General features: G+C 37.1%; 2 pseudogenes; both read right to left on the bottom strand.

The window, feature by feature from the left end:
- Positions 1-840: 840 nt before the first annotated feature.
- On the bottom strand, positions 841-2,185 carry LOC120119365 (annotated as a pseudogene).
- A 3,087-nt stretch (positions 2,186-5,272) lies between these two features.
- On the bottom strand, positions 5,273-20,505 carry LOC120119213 (annotated as a pseudogene).
- Between the last annotated feature and the right edge of the window lie 236 nt (positions 20,506-20,741).

The raw sequence follows: 20,741 nt of genomic DNA, 5'->3' as shown, positions 1-20,741 counted from the left end.
AATGAATAGAATATATCATATAGCTCTCTACCACCTGTTCAATCCAATGAAAATTCGGTTTGATTGAAAACAATAAATTCTATTTGATATCTCTATTATCATATTCTGTCCTTGTAACAGAAACGTCACAACAACTAAACAATAGACAGCCGGTTCAAACTATCTGGTCCATCATCACAACGGTTCAGCCAATATTTGGTATTTATAATGAAAAATATTTTTAAAACATATATTTCGAATTCAATAATCAAGAAGAATAAGACAAAGAACCATGAACTAAAGCAATTCTTAGAACACAGCTTTTTGTTATTAAGGACACTCAAGACTTCTAATTTTCCTTTCAAGGATACTCTAAATCTTATACATAAAAATGTCTACTCTCAATTATCACCTAATACATCTTTTCCAGGAAACTTGCCAATTTAAGACACCAACATCGCAAGAAAGCTCTCAAATGCTAACACCCATCATGAAGTAAAGACTTCTCTATCAATGTTGGGGTGTTTGGTCAGGCGTTACTTAATATGTCACAAGAATCATCAGTGAAGGGATAGTCAATTCAAATTTCATGCAAAACACTTATAATGCCTTTCATGCATATCTAACTATAAAGTATATATAGCACTACAGCAGAAATAATTCTTCTCCACTTTTTCAATCTTATTATGCATTGATCATGTGGTTTTTTCTCCCCAGATGTAAAATCAAATGTTTGTGAACATAAAACAAAAACACCCACATTACCGTTATAGCTTATAAATGTTACTATCCAAAAGAAATAAAATAGTAATCATTGCCCTCAAATTAAAAATATTTCAAAAAGCTCATCTTTCTATTACCAAGTAATGCAGCAAATACAGTAAAGAAGTTACCAAGTTCATTCTACAGTTGAAGTGTAAATGCAATTGCTTGTGAGCAGCATCAATTGATACTTTGGCAACTAAAACACCACAGTACAGCTAAGCAAATTAGGGTCTTGAACTTTTACGTGAGGGTAAAAACTCTCAATGAGCAAAAACAGTGTCATTGCGTCTAGGAGGTCTATCAGGAATCGTTCCTGGTTAAACTTAGAAGCTTCATGCTTTGCAAGCTCAGGAGGGATAGGGCTGCCACTTTGAATAAGCATCTGCTTAAGATCGAAGAAGACATCAGTATCATGGAGAGTCAAAAATGTTGTGGCCACACCAGTCTTCCCTGCACGTCCTGTTCTTCCAATACGATGTGTGTACATTTCAATATTACTCGGCATATCATAGTTTTTGACATGAGCCACATCAGGAATATCAAACCCACGCCCTGCAACATCTGTAGCTACAAGAACATTGAACCTCTTGGCCCTAAAACCTTCAAGAATAATCTCTCTCTGCTCCTGCGACCTTCCACCATGCAAAGTTGTTACCTTATAACCAGCCTTATACAGATTCTTAGAAATAGTGTCAGCATTCTTTTTAGTATTGACAAACACAATTGTTGTCTTATCCCCAATATCGTAGAGCAACTTCTGCAATCTTGGAAATTTCTCTGATTCCTTCATCATTATCACATGTTGAGAAATTAAATCGGTAGCCTTTCCAGCAGTACCGATAGTGACGACAACAGGATTCCTTAATATTTCCCACCTAGCCGCTCCACAGCTGTTGGCACTGTAGCATTAAACATATAAGTAGTATAATCCTTTTTTCATCAAGACCTCATCTTCATTCTCCGGTTTCAATTACTAGATGGCATAGCATCCAATACACCCACTACTTGGGGCTCAAAACCCATATCTATCATTCTATCAGCCTCATCAAGAACAACATGATTACACTGGTTCAAGACAGCATACTGCCTCTCTAAACAATCCACAAACGACCAGGTGTGGCAATAACAACCTCACACCCTGTCTAATCCTAAATCCTTGTTCCTCTATAGATTGACCACCAACATTGAAACGACTTTAATACCCAAATAATGGGCAAACTTCATAGTTTCATCCTCAATTTGCTGAGCAAGGTCACGAGTTGGGGCCATGACAACAGCATACGGCCCCTCAGCTTCATTTCCTCACTCATAGGAGGTATCTAGATATATAAGAAAGCATGGGCAAAACAAAAGCAGCAGTCTTACTGACCCGTCTCAGCGATCCCAATCACATCCTTTGCCGCAACCCTAGAGCAATCGCAGCCATATGTATTGGGAACGTTTCTTATACCCAACTCTCTCCACAGCTTTCAACAATCGGAAGTCAAATTACTCTCATTCCACTCCTTGGGCGTGGAATCTTCGACCCTTTATAAGAAATAAAATCTTCCCTAAAAATCCTCCAGTCTCGTTCAGTCATTTCTTCAGCTTCTTTTCAGACCAAGCTTGTCGACTCTGATATCGAATGTATCATACGCATTAGCCGCAGCTTCTTTTAACTTCTGAGCCGCAGCTTCCTCGTTTCTCTTCAACACCATCTTTTTCATAATCTTCTCTCATCTCCTTCACATCTTGGCTGCGAGCTTCTTCTGTTCCTCCTATCCATTCCGGCCCTAAACCCACGCCCGAACAAAGTCTGTGCCTCATGAGGGTTCTGGTACAAGGAATTAATGTCTCTCGAAATATCTTCCGTTCTCCCATCGAAAGAATACCTAAATTTCTCGCTGGGTTTAATGACCCTCTTTTTAGGCTTTCGACCGAGGTACTGCTCCTTAATCGCATCCAATCCTTTTCCTTTCCCTCCCGGCTAACTTGTCCAACCGCCCCCGCTCTCGAGCCTTGGCTTCCTCCTCCCGCTCGCGCTCCTTCACGCTCACGGTTCCTCCGCTCGGACTCGCGATCTTCCAGGCGGCGCTTCTGCAGGGCACGCTGTTCTTCGAGGCGCTCGCGTTGGGCTTGGTTAAAACCACGGGTTTGGGGGATTGGTACTGTTCATGATCTTCTCCAAAGAAACGGAAGGATAAAAGGGGATTTCGCTTGGTTAATTGCAGGAGGGGAATATGATATTCAAACAACCCGAGTTTTTCTTTTTACTTATATTTCATCATCTTCTTCTGCAAGTATTTTCATCTATCTGTACAATTCAAAAGTCAGTTAAATTTAGGACAAATTTTGTACGCAGTCCTTAATAACTGAGGAATTCATTATTATAGGCTTCATATAACCTTTTGTTATATACAATAATGTTAAAAATGTCCCCCAAAAAAAGTATATACTCTCTTAAAAACATTTATCAAACTATTTTTAAGGTTAATTTTCATCAAATTTATATATGACTCATATCTGCTGCCAAAAAGCCATCGAATTAACCTTAAATTATTTTGATATAATAAACAAGGGTAAAATGATTTTAGATTTAATTGAATTTGTTCAAATGATTCAAAAATAATACAAACTCCACAAAAACAAATGCTTTCGAACTATAACATGAACATGGACAACTTAATGCTACTCAGCTAACTAGATCTTTAACCATCAAAATGATCCAAGTCATGTGTTAAGAATGACAGAAGGGCAGCCGCTTCCATACAGGAGAACCTTACCTTTTACAGGAGCCTGTTTTGCAATTTCACGTGGCACCGGAATGCATTCGATCAAACAATGACGACACTGTTGTGCCAATCCCATCACAGTTTCCAAGAAAACCATCTCCTTATTTTGCTTGGCCAACATCATAATTAAGCTCATCCCACATTATTGTCAATGTTTTGTGGCTGACTCATGCTGTCGAGGGAAAAAAGAGTTTGAATTGTTGATTAGGATACATCAATCAGTAAAGGCCAAGAGATATTATTGTTTTAATTCAATTTATACAAAAGAAATCAATGTGCCATGCTTCACATATCAAAGTTAATACTAACTAGGTTAGATGCCATGAAATGCACATGGAAAGACCCTATTATTAATATTAAAATTCCTTTAAAGCCACTAACTGTACTTAGAAAAATCACATTTTGTTATTAGTCTGATGTAGTTAACCATTTAAGCACTAAAGCAAAGAGACGACAACACCATAGATAGAGAGTACCTGCATTGGTAAGATGCATCAGTGACTAAGGGTGTTCAAACGGATAATTTGGTTAACCGACCAAATTGAATTACTCAAATTTTAACCGAAATTTTTTCACTTTAACTATAATTGAATCGGTTTTTTTTTAAAAAAATAATAATTGAACCAAACTAAGTTCGAATTGGTCGGTCAACCGAATAACTGAAATTTATAATAATATATATTAAATATTTTTTATTTATTCGATTAATTCGGTTAAAACCGAAATTTAAATACCCTAAAGCTAAATAATAAATATAATATATTAAATATTTAACAATTTTGGTTAATTCGGTTAATTAACTAATTTCGAACCGAATTAACCGAAACCAAAGTTTGAAAAAAAAACATTAACTGTTAATCAATCAAACCCAAATTAACTGACCAATTAACCCACCGCAATTTTGATTTGATCGGTTAATTTGATTTTAACCGAACAATGAACACCCCTATCTATATAGACTCATCAAATGATTATATTTTTACACAAATCAATAAGTTTTGCCTAAAATAAATAATTCGTATCACTTTGTTATTAGCATAAATAAACTTCCAATATTGTCATAAAAGTGTGGCCAGCTAAGCTAGAACAAAACTATATGACATTAATATTATAAATAGTTGTCTAATTCCAATATAGAGAAAAATGTTTAAATTTCAATTAAAATTGACAAATTTCTTCTAAAAATTTTACCCAAATTTATCAATTTAATTAAAACAGTTTGATATAACAGCTTAATTGCCCCTCTGAACAAAACAGTTCCATATAACAGTAATATTTATATTTTTAATGATATATGTATGTATATATATATATTTAAATATCTACTATGGTATACATATATAAATTATCTAATATGATTTTATTTAATTTTACAGAATATCTAAACTATTATTTGTATATTTTAGTGCATGTACATTTATATTGATCAATTGAACATTAACAATACTAACACAAATATCATAATAATTCACTAAATATAGTTTAAGTCATTAAACATTTAACAATATATAGATACCATATGAAATATTTTAGAAATAAGAACCATATTAAACATTTAGAAATATAAGTACCATATTGAACATCTTATTAAAGCGCAAATATTAGACATTTTGTCAAAGAACATATATTACATTTGAAATTTGAAAAGTATATATACCATATTTTGTTAAGGTGGGAGTATGATATTATAGCTGGATAAAATCACTAATTTAAAGAAAGGAAAATGTTAAGCAGGAAAAAGAATAATGAGAAGTATAGCAAAGCATCAATTCTAATAAAACTGGAGATGCTTGATGTAACGAAAGCAGCAGTAAGAACACTCTTTACAAAATGTTTTCCTTATACATTAAATTATAGACCCACTCCAAATCTAAGACCCCATCAAATTTTCCTCAAATCAATTATTATATCAGACAAGCAACATTAAAATTTGTGGACAAACTCCATTGTTTTACCTCTTTCAGAGCCCATTTGAAGGTCGGAATACGGTATAACCATTGATGCCACAAGCAAAATTGAATACTCCAGGTTGTAGTATGGGTAACTTTCACCATCTCCGTTCCTCATGCCAACTAACGACGGATCAGTAGATGCCATTTGCCACCGGTTTGGGACCAATCCATCAATTTGTTGTCCATTGGCATAAGGTAGGTGGCTAGCTTGTGGAATAAATTCCCTTGGTGTATCAAAATGGTTGCCTGAGGAACTACTGTAACTCGTCGGTACCTGTCATCATGGTAACTAAGTCCTCGGTCAAATCTGCATGAGCCACTTGAGGATCCCATCTCATCTGACATGCCCAAATCGGATGCAAAAGAAAAGTGCTGATTTAATAAATATGACCGTTGCCTAGAGCAGGGAAGCCAGCTCCTGCCCTACCAACATTGTGTTCCTCATCAAGCAACTCATTGATGATGTCAAGATGTGGAAACTCATCTGCCAACACACCTAGGGTTGGATGCCCAGATGTACAGGCTGGAAACTCCATCAGGAAGTGTTCCCGGGATCCATTATGCACAGAATTGTACAAGTCAAGATTTTCAATCTCACCAAGCAAAGGATTAGAGTGCATGCTTCTATTGCTACCCCCATGAAAACCCTCCATCCAGTGGGGAGCATTCCGAAAGGTTTCCCTATTTACCATGCCAAATGGAATGCCTGATTGGATAGAATTTGCCTCCATCCTCTCATAACTCTGGGGCATATACATTGGTGTAGAAACAAATGTAGGCGGTTGCGTGTATACTGGTAATGGGTTGACTGCTGAGCTAGGGGAGTTGGAACGAGTAAAACCAGCTGAACTAGAAGCAACATTATGGTTGCCCATTATGGCATTTCTGTAAGATTGAGGAACATAACTAGCAGCTGGAGATGGGTCAGGACCTAAATGGCCAACGGCACTAACTGTTCGAGCAAGTAAAGGAGCTGTTTGAACCATAGAAACAACAGGAGCAATTGGCCTAGAACCAGGAATTAGAGGAGCACTGGAGGGCCTAGACATCACAGGTACTAGTGGGGTAGTATGTTTTTCAATTGGTTTTGGAGCTGCAGCCTTCTGAGTCTCTGATTTCAATACACCTGTTATCTGGACTGATATAGTTGATGATGCAGGTTGATCACTCTGTTGCAAGCAGTTTGATAAAGCCTTCCTCCTATCCGGCATAGAATCTACACTACCAGCACTCCTGTAGTCTGACCTAAACTGAGCGGAGGATGGCAAAATTCTGGATGGGCTTCTCGGAGAGGATGGTACAGCAGCCGTGTTCTCTTCAGGTCTTTCTAAATCAACTAAGCATAGGGTGTCGGGCTTCTTTTGCGGCAAAACTTCCTATACAGTACATTGAGAAGATAAATGTCAATCATAAAATACGACTTTCGAAGTGGAAGAAAGAGTTAAGAACTTAATGAGATGGAACATAAATATGCACTACCTTCCTAACAGTATCCTGCTCGGACCACTTTGTCAGATCTGAAAAGGAAACAGCAGGCTCGGACTCGGATTCACCGGCCTTGCTACTTCCAGAAACATCATTTTGATGTCCAGCATCTAATGCAGGACAAGAAGGCCGATTATCAGATGCTGTAGTCCAGCTACTGCCATCACCTACTGTTTTATTTCGCTGGTTCCTTCCTCTACAAATTTGAAGAGTCAGATTAAATAAATACCGAGTCTTATCATCGATAGGAACTGAAAGAAGTCTAAGCAATACCTTACCTGCTCAGTGATTTTTTATTGTGGTTTGAAAATGAGTTCCCTTTATAGGGACCATTCATGACCACTGATGGTACTGAGTCTGTTGAACACGTCGATGAACTATCATCCATTAAAGATGGGCTCCTCCTATCAGCTACTCCATTCTGTACACACGACTGTCCACTAATTCTACGGGTACAGGCTTCTGCAGGAGGATGAATTTCTGATGTATCTGTATCCCAATTAACAGGACTGGCATCTCTGTCTTCTGAGTCAGGCTGAAGAACTTCTGTGGCAGCATCAACTGAATCAGAAACATCACCCAGAACATCAACCTTTTCAGGCACTTGCTGCTCCTCCCCCATCACGGAGGCTTCTTTTTCATCATTGGGGTGGTCCTCTTGGTGCTTCTCCTGTGCAGCCACAATAGCCTTCTCTTTCCCCTTATCTTTGCTTTTCCGGTTATTCCGTTTTTGCTTAGCCTGCAGTATATAAGCATGGGATATGCATCGTATTCAGAAAAAGAACTTTACAAATTTAGTCTCCACCATCTTTAACTTTTTCTTTTTTTTATATATAAAAAGGGAGGCCTTGTTAAAAACCCCTTCATAACTGTCAAGCTACAAGAGTGGCTCAACGGACATTGGAAGGAGGAAAAGAGTACCTCAAAATTTTATTGCATAGATACCAAGTACAAGAGAGTACAATACCACAAAACACAACCTGACTACCACCTCAACAATGACCAAACCCAACTCAGAAAACTATATCCTAAAAACAACCAAACGCAAGCATAACACAATTGACAAATATAACAAAAATTTCCCCAAAATACAACAAACTCAATGCAACAAATATATCCCAACCAATTAGCCTATCCCTAGCTTAGCAAATTCATCCGCTTCCCACCTAACTGCTCTCAACACATGCCTAACAATAACACCTTTATCAACCATAATCGAGGCGATATTAACTATGGACGAGAACAACAGGGTGGTGGTAGCAGGATTCTCGATCCAATCCACAGCCACAACAGGATTCTAAAATAAGCCTTCGATTTGCTGACATCCCCGACTCCAAGAAAAGCATCAGCCTTCTCTTAATTGTCATCAATTCTGCCAGAATTGGAGGGCCAGAACCAACTCTCTCTAAGAAAGATCCCAACACCACACCTTTCTCGTCTCTGAGCAGCCCACCAATGCCACCTTTCAGCCACATTCTCTCCATAGCACCATCCACGTTCACTTTAACAAAACAGGGTGGAGGTGGAGACCAACTCACAAATCTGAAGGGATCCTTTTAGAACTCGAAACACGATCAGCTAATGAAGGATCCCCCACTAGGCTATCAAAAGAAATCAGCACTTAGGAATTTTGAAGTAAACCATGCTGCCACTCTATACCTCATGAGAAAAGATAACAGGCAAAATCCAGCTTCCCTTTATTAAAAACGATCTCATTCCTCATCTTCCAAACTGACCACAAAACGGTTCCTGGGATGAACCCCAAATGATTGATCGAGACACAAGGTCAAACCAAACGAAAATCAACGCAGCAGGCACTCAGGAATAGCAAAAGAAACATTCCAAAGCCGCAAAAAATCACCCATAAACCCCCATGACACTTACACGAAACAAACAAATGAAAAACAATTTCCTGAACCAACCCGCAAAACGGAAAAGATGGATCTTCAATCCTTGCACTCCACGTTTAATAAATCCACTTTGACTACTACCTTCTTGTGAACCACCTGCCAGACAAAAGATTCGACCTAGGAGGAGCCACACCAGAACACATGTCTTAATCACAAAAAACTGTAATCCGAATTGTCAAGAAAGATTCTAAGGCAAGATTTAACTGAAAAACGACCATCTCCTTCTCCTGACCACACAAGGTTGTAATCAATCAAAGGCGAGGGATTAAAATTATACTATAAGTTCATTCCATTGCATCATCTCCAATCGGCAAGATTTCTTCTCATAGGAATGTCCCAAAAACAGCCTGAAGAGTTTGATTTCCTGAATCAACAATCTTCCCTCCTTGTTATTCGAAAGAGTGAACAACCTTGGAAAATGCTCTTCAATGGAACTCCATCAAGCCAAGCCTCATGCCAAAACAAAATTGAATCCCCATTGCCCACCTTCATTTGAAGATTACTCCACAAACAAACTCCAAAGATCATCCGAGCAGCAATTTTTAACAACCCTCTTCCATATCCAAGATGCTTTGTAAGAGGCCGAATTTCCCAACCCCATTGAATTCGGATCAATTTGTTATTGCAGCAAATAATCCTTTTCCACCAAGAGTTTTTCTCATTAGCAAATTTTAATTCCCATTTCCCAATAACGCTATGTTCATAAACTCTAAATTTGGAACCCCAAGCCCTCCCAAAGCCTTAGGCTTGCAAACGGTATACCAATTTAACCAATGAAGTATGCTTTTAACAACCGAATCCCCCAAAGAACTTTCGCCATAATTGAATTAAGCCTCTTCAATACACAACTGGCATTCTGGAAATTGACATAAAATATATCTGAAGGGAGAAAAAAACAGATTTTATCAACACAACTCTACCAGCAATAGACAATGAAGTTGCCTCCACCTAGCCAATTTCTTGTAAAACTTTGAATAATCAGGTCCCATAATGATGCCGAATTTTTTTTCGCCCAAGAGGTAACCCAAGTAATCTGTTGGGAAGAAACCCACTGTACACCTATTATAGCAGCCCACTCACTAAAGACCCCTTCATTCACATTGATTTTGTACAGCTTGCTTGGATAATTAATTTGCAAGCCAGACATCATCTCAAAGATCAGAAGCACCCTACTCACATTCTTCAACTCCCGATCGAAGCGTTACAAAAAATCAATAGATCGTCTGCAAATTGAAAGTGAGAGAGCTCAAAAGTACCCTGACTTCCAATCACAAAACCTCTAAACAAACATAAACTCACATCCTTTAAAACATCAAGCTCAATAATTCGCCGACCAAATTAAAAAGAAGAGAAGAAAGAGAACCTTGACCCCTCGCAATCCGAAACACATCCGAAGGAGAACCATCACTAAAACCTAAATTGAAGCCGAAGACAAGCACATTTTCATCCAAGATCTCCACCTCTGCCCAAACCCCATACAATCCATGATTTTCAGTAATATACCAATCAATTAGTCATACGCTCTCTTAAAGTCAACCTAGAACATTATTCTTTCAAGACCTTTCCTTCTCCAACAAACAAACAATCCCCTCGTTCGCAATAAACAAACAATCCATAATATGCCTCCCCAGAATAAAGGCAAATTGGGAAGGGCCAACAACCGCATCCAAACATCGCTGTACTCTCCTAGATAACACCTTCGACAAAATCTTATAAAACTCTCGACTAGGCTAATACATATATGGACACAACACATTCACAAAAAAATCAAATTGCTTCCAAAGTACACTAGGGAATGATTCAAGTAATCACCAGATAAAATAAATTTTGAATATGCAAAACAATACTTTATTTATTAAGGTTTGCTCAGGTGGTCCAAGGAGAGTATATTCAGGATATCTGCTAAGATTTTATCATGCCATAAACAACTAGGATTATACCTGTTTTTCTTTGACTTTTTCTTTTTCAGATTGTGCTCGTTTAGCCTTCTGCTCGCTTTCAGCCAGCCAAGCAGCTTCTTCACGAATGAGTTCTTCTTGCCTTTTCAAAGCAACAGCTTCTTGATAGGCAACTTCAATCTTGTTGCTGTATGTAAGCAAAAATTAGGGTATCTATGGGTACAAATAAGTATCACTATCATCCATTACTATCCTACAGTGATTGCTGAAAAGAAGTTCGAAACAATGAAAATTAAGAATCCAGCCTATCCATTAAGCTGGCAAAAAGATAGAAACGAGTACAAATCAATGACCACCAAAATTTGTGATCATAAACATCCATCAGAAAATAAGACGATGCCCTATTTCTAGAAAAATTACTTTAGAAAATTATTTTAGCTGGTAGGAATACACTTCTGCTCTATACCATCCTGGATATTGTTTTCATTAGATGATAGGAGAAACATGAAAATATTAGATGCATACAAAGAGTAGGTGTGCTTAATGAGTTGAGCAGCTAGCAAGTTGCTCGAACTTGAATCGGTCAATGCTTGACTCAGGTTGACTCGAGCTCGATCGAGACCTTAACAAGTTAAATCGAGCAAGGTCCAACTTGACTCAATAAGTTCTCGAGCAGTTCGTTAATTTTTTTTATAATTTTTTAGTAGTTACCTCAAAAAATTATTCTATTAAGAAAAAAAGATCAATTAATAATTACTAATTTACTAATAGATAACAAGAAATATGCTAAATTACTAATTAATAATTACTACTAACTTATTAATTTTCTAATAAACAACAAGATACTAAAATATTAATTATTAATTTATTATATTTTACATATAATTAAAAAAACAAGGTAAAAGTTCCAATGAACTTAACGAGGATGGAGCAACGAGCAACGAGGTCGAGCAATGAGTAACAAGTCGAGCAACGAGCAACCTTGGTTTTTAAGGGTGCAAGGCGCACCAAGGCACAAAAGGTCCCTGGAGCCTAGGAGCAAGGCGCAAGTGCACGACTTTCTATGCGAGGCGCATGTTCTACTATATGATATAGATCAAGTGTAAAAATATTTTGTACTCAAAATAGCATGATAAAAATATATAGTTCTTTAAAGATCAAAATATTCAATATCAATGCACTATCAAGTATCAACTGACAACACACAAACTAACATAAAAAACAAAGTTCAAATAGAAGAAATAAAAAGCAGCATTTCAAAATCTCCTAGTTCACATGGTTCTCCACACCCTCAATAATTAAATGGCTACTATGTTTTAGTTGTATTGCTTGGGTTGCATTGAAAACACATTTCTTAAATATATCAGGTATTGTTTTTAAGGTTGATTTCAAAAGAGCTTATGATTCGATGAATTGGAATTTTTTGTTGAAAATAATGGAATATATGGGTTTCGGACAAAGGTGGTGTTCTTGGATAAAATCCTGTATATCTTTGGCATCTATCTCTATTCTAGTGAATAGGTTCCTTCGGAGAAGTTTTCGATTGCTAGAGGTCTTCGTCAAGAATGTTCATTCTCCGCTGCTATTCAATTGGTGGAGAGGTGTTGAGTTTGTTTTGGCTAAGGCAGTGAATGTGGGCTTTTTAGGGGTTTCGAGATTGGCGACTCGGATAATTCCTTTATGATGTCACATTTACGGTTTGCTGACGACTTTATCATTTTCTGAATGCAGAGAGTGGGGAATTAAAGAATGTGTTAGGGTTCTCTCCTTGTTTGAGTTGATGTCTGGGATGCAATTAACCTGTCCAAAAGCAGAATTTTAGTATTAATGTGGATGCTACTATTTGAACGAGTGGGCTGGTTGTGTCAGTGGGTTCTCTTCCGTCAGATTATTTAGGGCTACCCCTTGGAGCGAGGAAGAGTTCAATGGCACTCTAGGAACCGGTTATTCAGAGGTTCTACAAGAAGTTGCGGTTGGAAAGCAACTTCCTTTCTCTTGCGGGGAGGGGGGTATGATTAAATCGGTTTTATGCTCACTGCCTATTTATTTTTTGTCTATTTTCAGGTTGCCAACTTGTGTTTTATTAAGGCTAAATTCGATTATGACATTTTTTATGGGGAGGTTCGAATGATAGAGAAAGATCCATTGGGCCAATGGTCGTCTGTTTGTAAGCCTAAGGATCTAGGCAGTTTAGGGATTATTGATCTTAATTTGTTTGTTGAATAGAGCACTCTTGGGCAAATGGTCGTGGAGATTGCAAGCGAATCTAATCGTGGTGGAAAAGGGTGATTTGTTGCAAGAACAGTGGATCCGAAGGCTATTCAGTCGAGAGATCGGATTTTTTAAAGCTTCTTGGATTTGGAAAGGGGTAGTTAAAAGTTGCTTGGCTAAGGATGATTTTGGGGATTGTCTTAGAAATCATTTTGTTTAAAGTGGGTAAAGGGGATGCTATACTCTTTTGGCATGTGTTTGGGTAGGGAGTGTGCCTTTAAAAGATCGATTTCAAGGATGTATGTTCTTTCGATTAACAAATAGGGAAGAATTTATGATTTCAGAAACAAAGTCAGTCAGGATGGTTTTGGGACATCCTGCGGACTGGGAGTTGGAGCTTTGGCTCGAATTAAATTCTATTCTCAGCAATTTTTGTTAATGCTTCTTGGAAGATACTTCTGTTTGGACAGGAAATGGAGAAGGCGCTTATTCTGTTAGATCTTGTTTAAAATTATAAATGAGAGAATATGGATCTAGCTTAGTCAAACCTTGTTTGGCTTGGGGTGGCGGCCCCTCCTCATGTGGAAGTCTGTCTAGCAGGTTTTTCGTATGAATGTAGGAGTTGAAGTTAATTGCTGAAACGTGGAGTCCCTGGGATTGTGGACAATCTATGCCCCTGTGCGGTTCGGCTCTGGAAACGTTTTCTCATTGCTCGTCTTGCTCAGTAGTTTGGAAATTATGGTCCATTTTTTTAAAGATGGGATGTTCCTTTTGCTGTTCCAGAAAGTCTGGTTGCTCTAGTTTCAGTTTGGATGTTGTTGGTGCCTCGCTAAAAATTTGGTTGTTTCTTACAGGGGCGATTTTATGGTCGATCTAGAAGTATAGAAATGAGATTATTTTTTAAGGAAGCTAAACAACACATGTTGTTTTTCTTAACATTGTACAGATGGTTTCTTGGTTCTCGGCTAAATTTCTAATGTCCCAATTCCTTTTAACTATCTTGGGTAATCCTGCTCTAGCTTATTCATGGGTGTGTTTTAATAAACCCCTCGCTAGCTCGTTGTCTTGGTGCCCTCCTCCTAAGGGTTTCTTCAAGATAATGTTGATGGGGTTGTGGATAATTTGGACTAAAGGGGAATAGGTAGTACTAAGGGATGAAATGATATGGTGTGGGACCTTTCAGAAAGTGTTGGTTCGGGCCCTCCAATTTTGGCAGAACTGTTGGCTATCAAAGCCGATTTATTATTCTTCATGAATTCGAATTGGAGCTCAAAGGGAATACTTATTTTGGAGAGTGATTGCAACAAAGCCTTAGATTGGATCAAGATTTCGGGTTCTTGTTCTGCTTTATTTATTTCACTAGTGAAGGAAATTGGGTCTTTGGTAGTAGATAGGAATGTTATTGTAAGACATGCAATAGAGTTGTGAATTGTGAGGCGGATGAATTAGCTAAGAAAGAATTGGATGAGCTTGTGTTTTTTTGTTTTTCTAGGAGGTTTATTTTGCTGTAAGGTGGTGTTGTTGTAATGGTCATTTTGTATTGTTTTTTCTTGGTTGGTAATAAAATTTTGAGACACTCTTTTCCGTCTTCCAATGTCCGTCGAGATACCTTAGTGTTTTGACGGTTATGAAGGGATTTTAACGAGGCCTCCCTTTCTTTAAAAAAAAGCAGATCATATTAATTCAAGAAGCAATTTTAGTATGTTCTCCCAATCTAAACTAATATTGTGAATGCATTTAGATCATCTAGAGGTGAAACTTGTATGTTAATCTTTCTATTTTAAATGGGTGATCACATGTTTGATATATATGCTTCTGATTTTATTAGTGTTCCATTCTTGTAAGATCTTTATTTACTTGCAGGCACATACAAAAGTCTAGGAGAATGTCTAGATCACCTCCTCCTCGGTAACGAATAAATAAAAGAATATGATTTGGAGAGTGCGGACAAAGTGGAAGAACAAGTAGAGGGTGTTGAGCAGGCTAGAGTTGCAAGAATATGCAAAGCGCGAAGCGCTGCGCCCAGAGCTAAAGCCCATAGGCGTGCACCTTGGACCGTCTCCTGTAAAACGCCTCGCCCCGACCCAGCGAGCAACGAGTCAAACAAGTTTTTTTAACGAGCATGAGTCGAGCAAAATTTTATCGAGTTTAATGAGTAACGAGTCAAGCAACAAATTTTTTAATGAGCATGAGTCATGCACGCTCCACCGCGATCGACTCACTCGATAAGCACACCTACAAATGAGTCATATTTACATGCATTCATTCGGTGGCTGATACTAGTTTCAAGGGTACTACCACTATTCCACGGTTAGCGCTTCCTTCTAACCCTCCCAGTCTGCTTAGTTCGTGGGAGGTATTGAGGCCTAATTCTGTGATTTGGCAGTTTATCCCAGGGTAGTTTTTGGTCTATTTGGAAGATTAGAAACGAGATCATCTTTGATAAGGTAAAGTTAGACATAATTCTTTGTTTTTTACTGTGCGTTTCAGATTAGCAAAGTGGTTCCTGGCTATTTCCCCTAATCACATTGCAAGTGGATTCTCTTATTGGAGATCCTACCCTGGCGGACAATCTTACTGCTCATAAGACTGGGATTAACACTGTGTTGAGCTGGATTCCTCCTCCAGTAGACTTTCAAGATGAATGTGGATGGGGCTGTTAGTAGTGTGCGGAGGTTGGCGGTATTGGGGGTATCTAAGGGACTGGAATCGGTTACGCTTGCGTCTTTTTCAGAGAAAGTCGGTCCAGTACTCCTATTCTAGCAGAATTAAAGGCAATTAAAAGAGGCATTGATTTCTTTCTTTCTTCAAGTTGGGCGTCGAAGGGAGGCTTATCATTGAAAGTGATTCGAAGACAGCAGTGGAATGGATTAATGATGGCATTTCTTCTCCTGTTTTTCTGGCTAATTTTGTTAAGGACATCGTGTTTCTGTTTCTGCTAGACAGGTTGTTGTTAGATGGATTCCTAGGTGCTGTAATTGTGAGGCAGATAAATTAGCTAAGGAGGGAATTGGTTGACTGTTGTTGCTGTTTTAGCTGCTGCGTTTTGTTTAGTGGGGATCTGGCCTAGAAGTCTTTAAGTTTTATGTGTTGTTTGTAGAAGTAGTGTTTATCTTATGTTACTGTTTTATTTTAATAAAATTTCTAAGGCTCTCTTCTCCTCCCTCTGCTGATTAAGGAGTTTACTTCTAAACTCCCTTAATCAAGTAGGGATTTGGTGAAGGCCTTTCATTCCTATCAAAAAAAAAAGAAAATTAAAAACCTATTATTAGTAAACAAAAATAAAAACATGGTACCTGAAAATATGAGAAGAACAATATTTCCACTGTCCTGCGGCCCAACTCCGTAAGATGCCTCTCATCACGCTCAATTGAATCCTTGTTGAAATCCTCCCCAGAATTTCCATCCTGCACAAAAATGAAAGACTTGCTGAGACAGGAAAAAAGTTTTGCTTTTGGTTGCTGTAAAATACCAGAATAAATATGTTATGTGAAAGGCTGGAATTATCTTTAACAGAGAGGTAAACGTGAATACCATTAGCTTCTAAGGAAACAAAAGTATCTCTTCTGGCACTAGAGAGAATTCATCTATTTGGACAAGTAAAAAGAATTCTGCTGCTTATGTTTCATCAATGGATAAAAATCAAACAGAACTTAACAAATTTCTCTATGCTTCCTTAAACAAGTCACGTTTTTACTTACTAAGACCTATCATCAACATTAGAAACATACCTTTGTTCGGTTTTGAGGGCCTTTATCATTTCGGAGGTAGTGGTTCCAAAGCTGCCCTTTCTAGTAGTAGTAGCACATCATCCACTAACAAAAACATATCTTTTCCACATGAACAATTGGTGCTGGCATTTCTTCAGCATCCAATAATTTTGACTTTGCTTTCTTGCCCTTACTCTGGCCCTCTAGTGCTTTCAACCCACTAAAGTGAATCCATCACCAAGTAGATGTCACTTCCTTCTCTAAAAAAAAGTGCTTCACAACTACTTTCAAAATCACATCTGTTTTCTCCCTGGACATCCGGCGCCTAGCATTTTGGTCAATCCCCCACCAGAAAGCACAGAAGCTGCAACAATGCAAAGAACTAGAGAAGAAAGAAAGGAAAAAGGATAATTTTGATGCATGATGTCAAGGAATAAGGAATTTGATGCAGTAAGAAAAATGATCGAAACTTAAGGAGAACATCACAATGGTAATAGGAACAAGAGAAACCAATTGATAAGAAATCCTCTAAAAGGAAAGATTAAAACATAACACATTTAGTGTTCTAGATGAATAACAAGTCATTAAAAGACGTGTATAAATTCATTACCTTGACCAGCTGGCTTTGTCCTCTATCAATTTTCCTAGCTTTTGTTGTCTCTCATCCAAAAAACGGCGACAAATTTGCTCTACATTTGTCAAATACACTCTAACAAGTTCTCTCCTATACTGACATCAAGGCAACGAAAAGGCCGATTTGCTTTCTCCCTACAAATCCAAACAATATATTAATTTGCTCAACATGGAAATAACTAAATCAAGTGTCCACAAATACTAGGGCAAAGCAACTTGATTTTAGTATACCAAGTCCATAATTAAAAACATGGTAACCACTAAATGCAAGCCTTCTTACAGTATATGACCTCATTAACAAGCCACCTTTATAATCAAATACAAAGGCAGAATGAACATTTATATATGCTGCTACTAACCATGTTTGCTCTAACTCTTTATTTTTCTTGAAGTACCCATATCTGACATATAGTGAACATGGGTAGAGATATGACCCTCTAAATACAAGTAGAACATGCCAGATATAAACCATGTCCAACGCTCACCCAAGTCCGGCAACATAGACTTATATTGAATGAAGCACCAGAGAAAGATGTTCTTATCAATAAATTTACCTGATGACTTGAACTTGAGCTTTTATGATAAGGGTGTCAGATTCTATAAATCCATCATAAACTTTTGAAAGCTCCAAACTTTTTCCATCCCCAGTCATGCTCTTTTCTTCCAGAACGATGTAAAGTATCTGCAATCCACAAATGTCACTAATAATTCATGATCTCTGTTACCAAAACTAAACTAAATTTGAGCCAGCCAACCTGAATATTTTGATTTCTTAGGATCTTATTCACGACACTATTGTAACTGTGCAAATGACTCCATCCTGTCTCAAATTGAGTGAGGAATAATATAAGTTTAATAGCATAAGAAAAGATTAATGAAAATAATCCAATGTAAATTTACCAATAATCTAACCTGGAAGAAGTTTTGTCATGATCAGCAACACAGAGAAACAATGAGAGATGGTTGCAAACATCACCTTGTGGATAATTAAGATGTACCTGTCAACCATGGAAATGCTGAAATCGAAACTAGTGAATTTTCCCAGCTGAAGAAGCATATGTTTCTTCAAGGCCAAGATTAGAAAGTTTAAAAGATTAATCTGTGTGTGTACAAGAACATATGAACCACAGGATTTCATAATAGAAGAATGGGAATTCCAGAATGACATTATGAATGTGACAAAGAAATAGAAAACAACAGCCAGTAATATTTTAACCCCATACCACTTGTAGCCACCACTTCAAACGCATTACTAAGTTCTCTTTTGTTAATCTGTGAAAATTTCTCTATCTTCCACTATACTTTCCATATAGTTCAGAAGGTTTTGATCCTATAAAGTAAGTGAGTTTTTAGTTTAAGAAGTTTAAATAATATAAAAATGGGAAGAATAACAATAACATAGACCAAAAGTTTCATACATAAAATGAAAATATATGGAAAGTACAAAGTGAGATTTCTTGATAAGTATTCCCTAACCCAACTTGATTTGTAATTCGATACACAGAAATAGTTCAGAGCAAGTATAATCTAATAGCAAGCTAACCTATTAAGCTATTTTTAAAAATAAATAAACTCATTGAATAATTGAAAGAAAGGAAAAATAACAAAACTACATGCCAAACAGTTCATACTTAAATTGGAATATATATAATCCTGGTTGACAAACATCTATAACAATTCCCCAGCTGAGATTTTGTGCTTTTAGCAAATAGTTCAGAAAACGCATCATCTACTAGATATCCGAATTAAAAAATCTTGTGTCCAAAAAAACAAATTCCTTGACAATGGTTCTATAGGTGAAAACAGTATGGCTCGAGAAACATCTTATCAATCTACTTTTCAAGAGGTGCATAATATGTCGTGAGAACCATGGTTATGTAGTTAGCCTTCTATAATGAACCGTTGATAAATGAATTAGAGCTTGAAAAGCGAAAATTCACATTATGATTATAAGGAATTCATGAACATTAGAGAAAAGCTAAATTGAATTCCAAAATTTACACAAAATTCACAATGGACTACCTGAAACTAAATTCAAGCCAAATTTTTAATCATGTCATTCCGTGTTTTTGTTCGCTGGATTTTTAATTTATAAAGCATTCAACCTAACACTTCAATAGACTTCATGACGATTGAGAATAAACAGACAGCATACAATACATGTGGAAAATAATAAGAGATTCAACTGAAAATGAAAGGGATCCAAAAGCTTACCACCACCACCACCCACCACCATCGTCATCATCAAAGTCCCAGTAAGGGGGTGAAGTTGAAGGTGTTCCATTTTCTAGCTGCTCGGAAGACCGCCACTCTGCCAACGCTTCCCCTGCTTGACATCGCTGCCCACTTGAAATCCCCTCCACAGACCTTCCCACTCCAGACTCCTCACTTTCAACCACAGCCATTGCCCCCTATAAAAATCCTTCCTACACTCCTTGAGTTCCACTTGCTACATAATTGGAAACCAATCAAACTATTAACTCTTAACCCTCACTTTGAAATGTAAATAATCAGAAACATCATTATCTATATTGGCATATACCCATTCCCAAAACTAAAACTACAATAACATCAAATTTCAGCGGGCCGTTTATCATTAAAATTTCCGCAAAACCAACTGACACAAACACAATCTATTAGGTCCAAATGTTATTGATGCCAAAGTTTTTTCATATTCATATAAACATATACATATGAATTTAGAGAATTTATCATTATTTTTAATTAGACAAATTTAACGACTACAATCAGCCAATTTAAAATAAAATCAATACCCTAATTTTAAAAATCTAAATAAATCAATAATCAAGCTCGAAATTGAACCAAGTAAATCCCACAAATCAATCCATTAAACCCAAATTAAACAAGATCAAGTTAAGGCCCAACTACATGACCTCAAGCACAATTAAACCCTCCGAACAAAATAAGATCGCCGGACTCAAACCCCTTCCCCAATACCCCAATCAAACCAAGCCTTAAAAATCAAATACCCAATACAAAAAAGGGAAATAAAAATTCGTACAAACATCCTATAGATTGAATAGCGAAAACGAACCCGGAGCCAAGAAAGCTTATCTTTTTGCTAATTCAAATAGGGGCTATGGCAGCTCCCTTGAGATTCTAGAGAGGATAAGACAGACAAAAGAAAAAAAGGGTAGCAGCAAGAGCAAAGAAAGAGAAGAGAACCCAGGAGAAATATTTTTGTTTATATTTATTATAGTAAATTCTTTATTTTATTTTTTTATAATTTACTATTTCTTTCTTTTTTTCTAAATGTGTGTGAGGACTCAGAAAGAGAGAGATCATAATATATATATTATATATTAGTTGTAGCTACAATTTAAATATTTATATCTTAATATATCTATTTTTATAACTTTAATATTTTTATGATATAGTATTCTCTTGTCTTTCTTTTTATTCGTTA

Source organism: Hibiscus syriacus, unplaced genomic scaffold (assembly GCF_006381635.1).
Source record: "Hibiscus syriacus cultivar Baekdansim isolate YM2019G1 unplaced genomic scaffold, ASM638163v2 tig00110332_pilon, whole genome shotgun sequence".
Classification (NCBI taxonomy): domain Eukaryota; kingdom Viridiplantae; phylum Streptophyta; class Magnoliopsida; order Malvales; family Malvaceae; genus Hibiscus; species Hibiscus syriacus.
The sequence above is the reverse complement of the archived record's forward strand: the minus strand, read 5'-3'. Positions and strand labels throughout refer to the sequence as shown.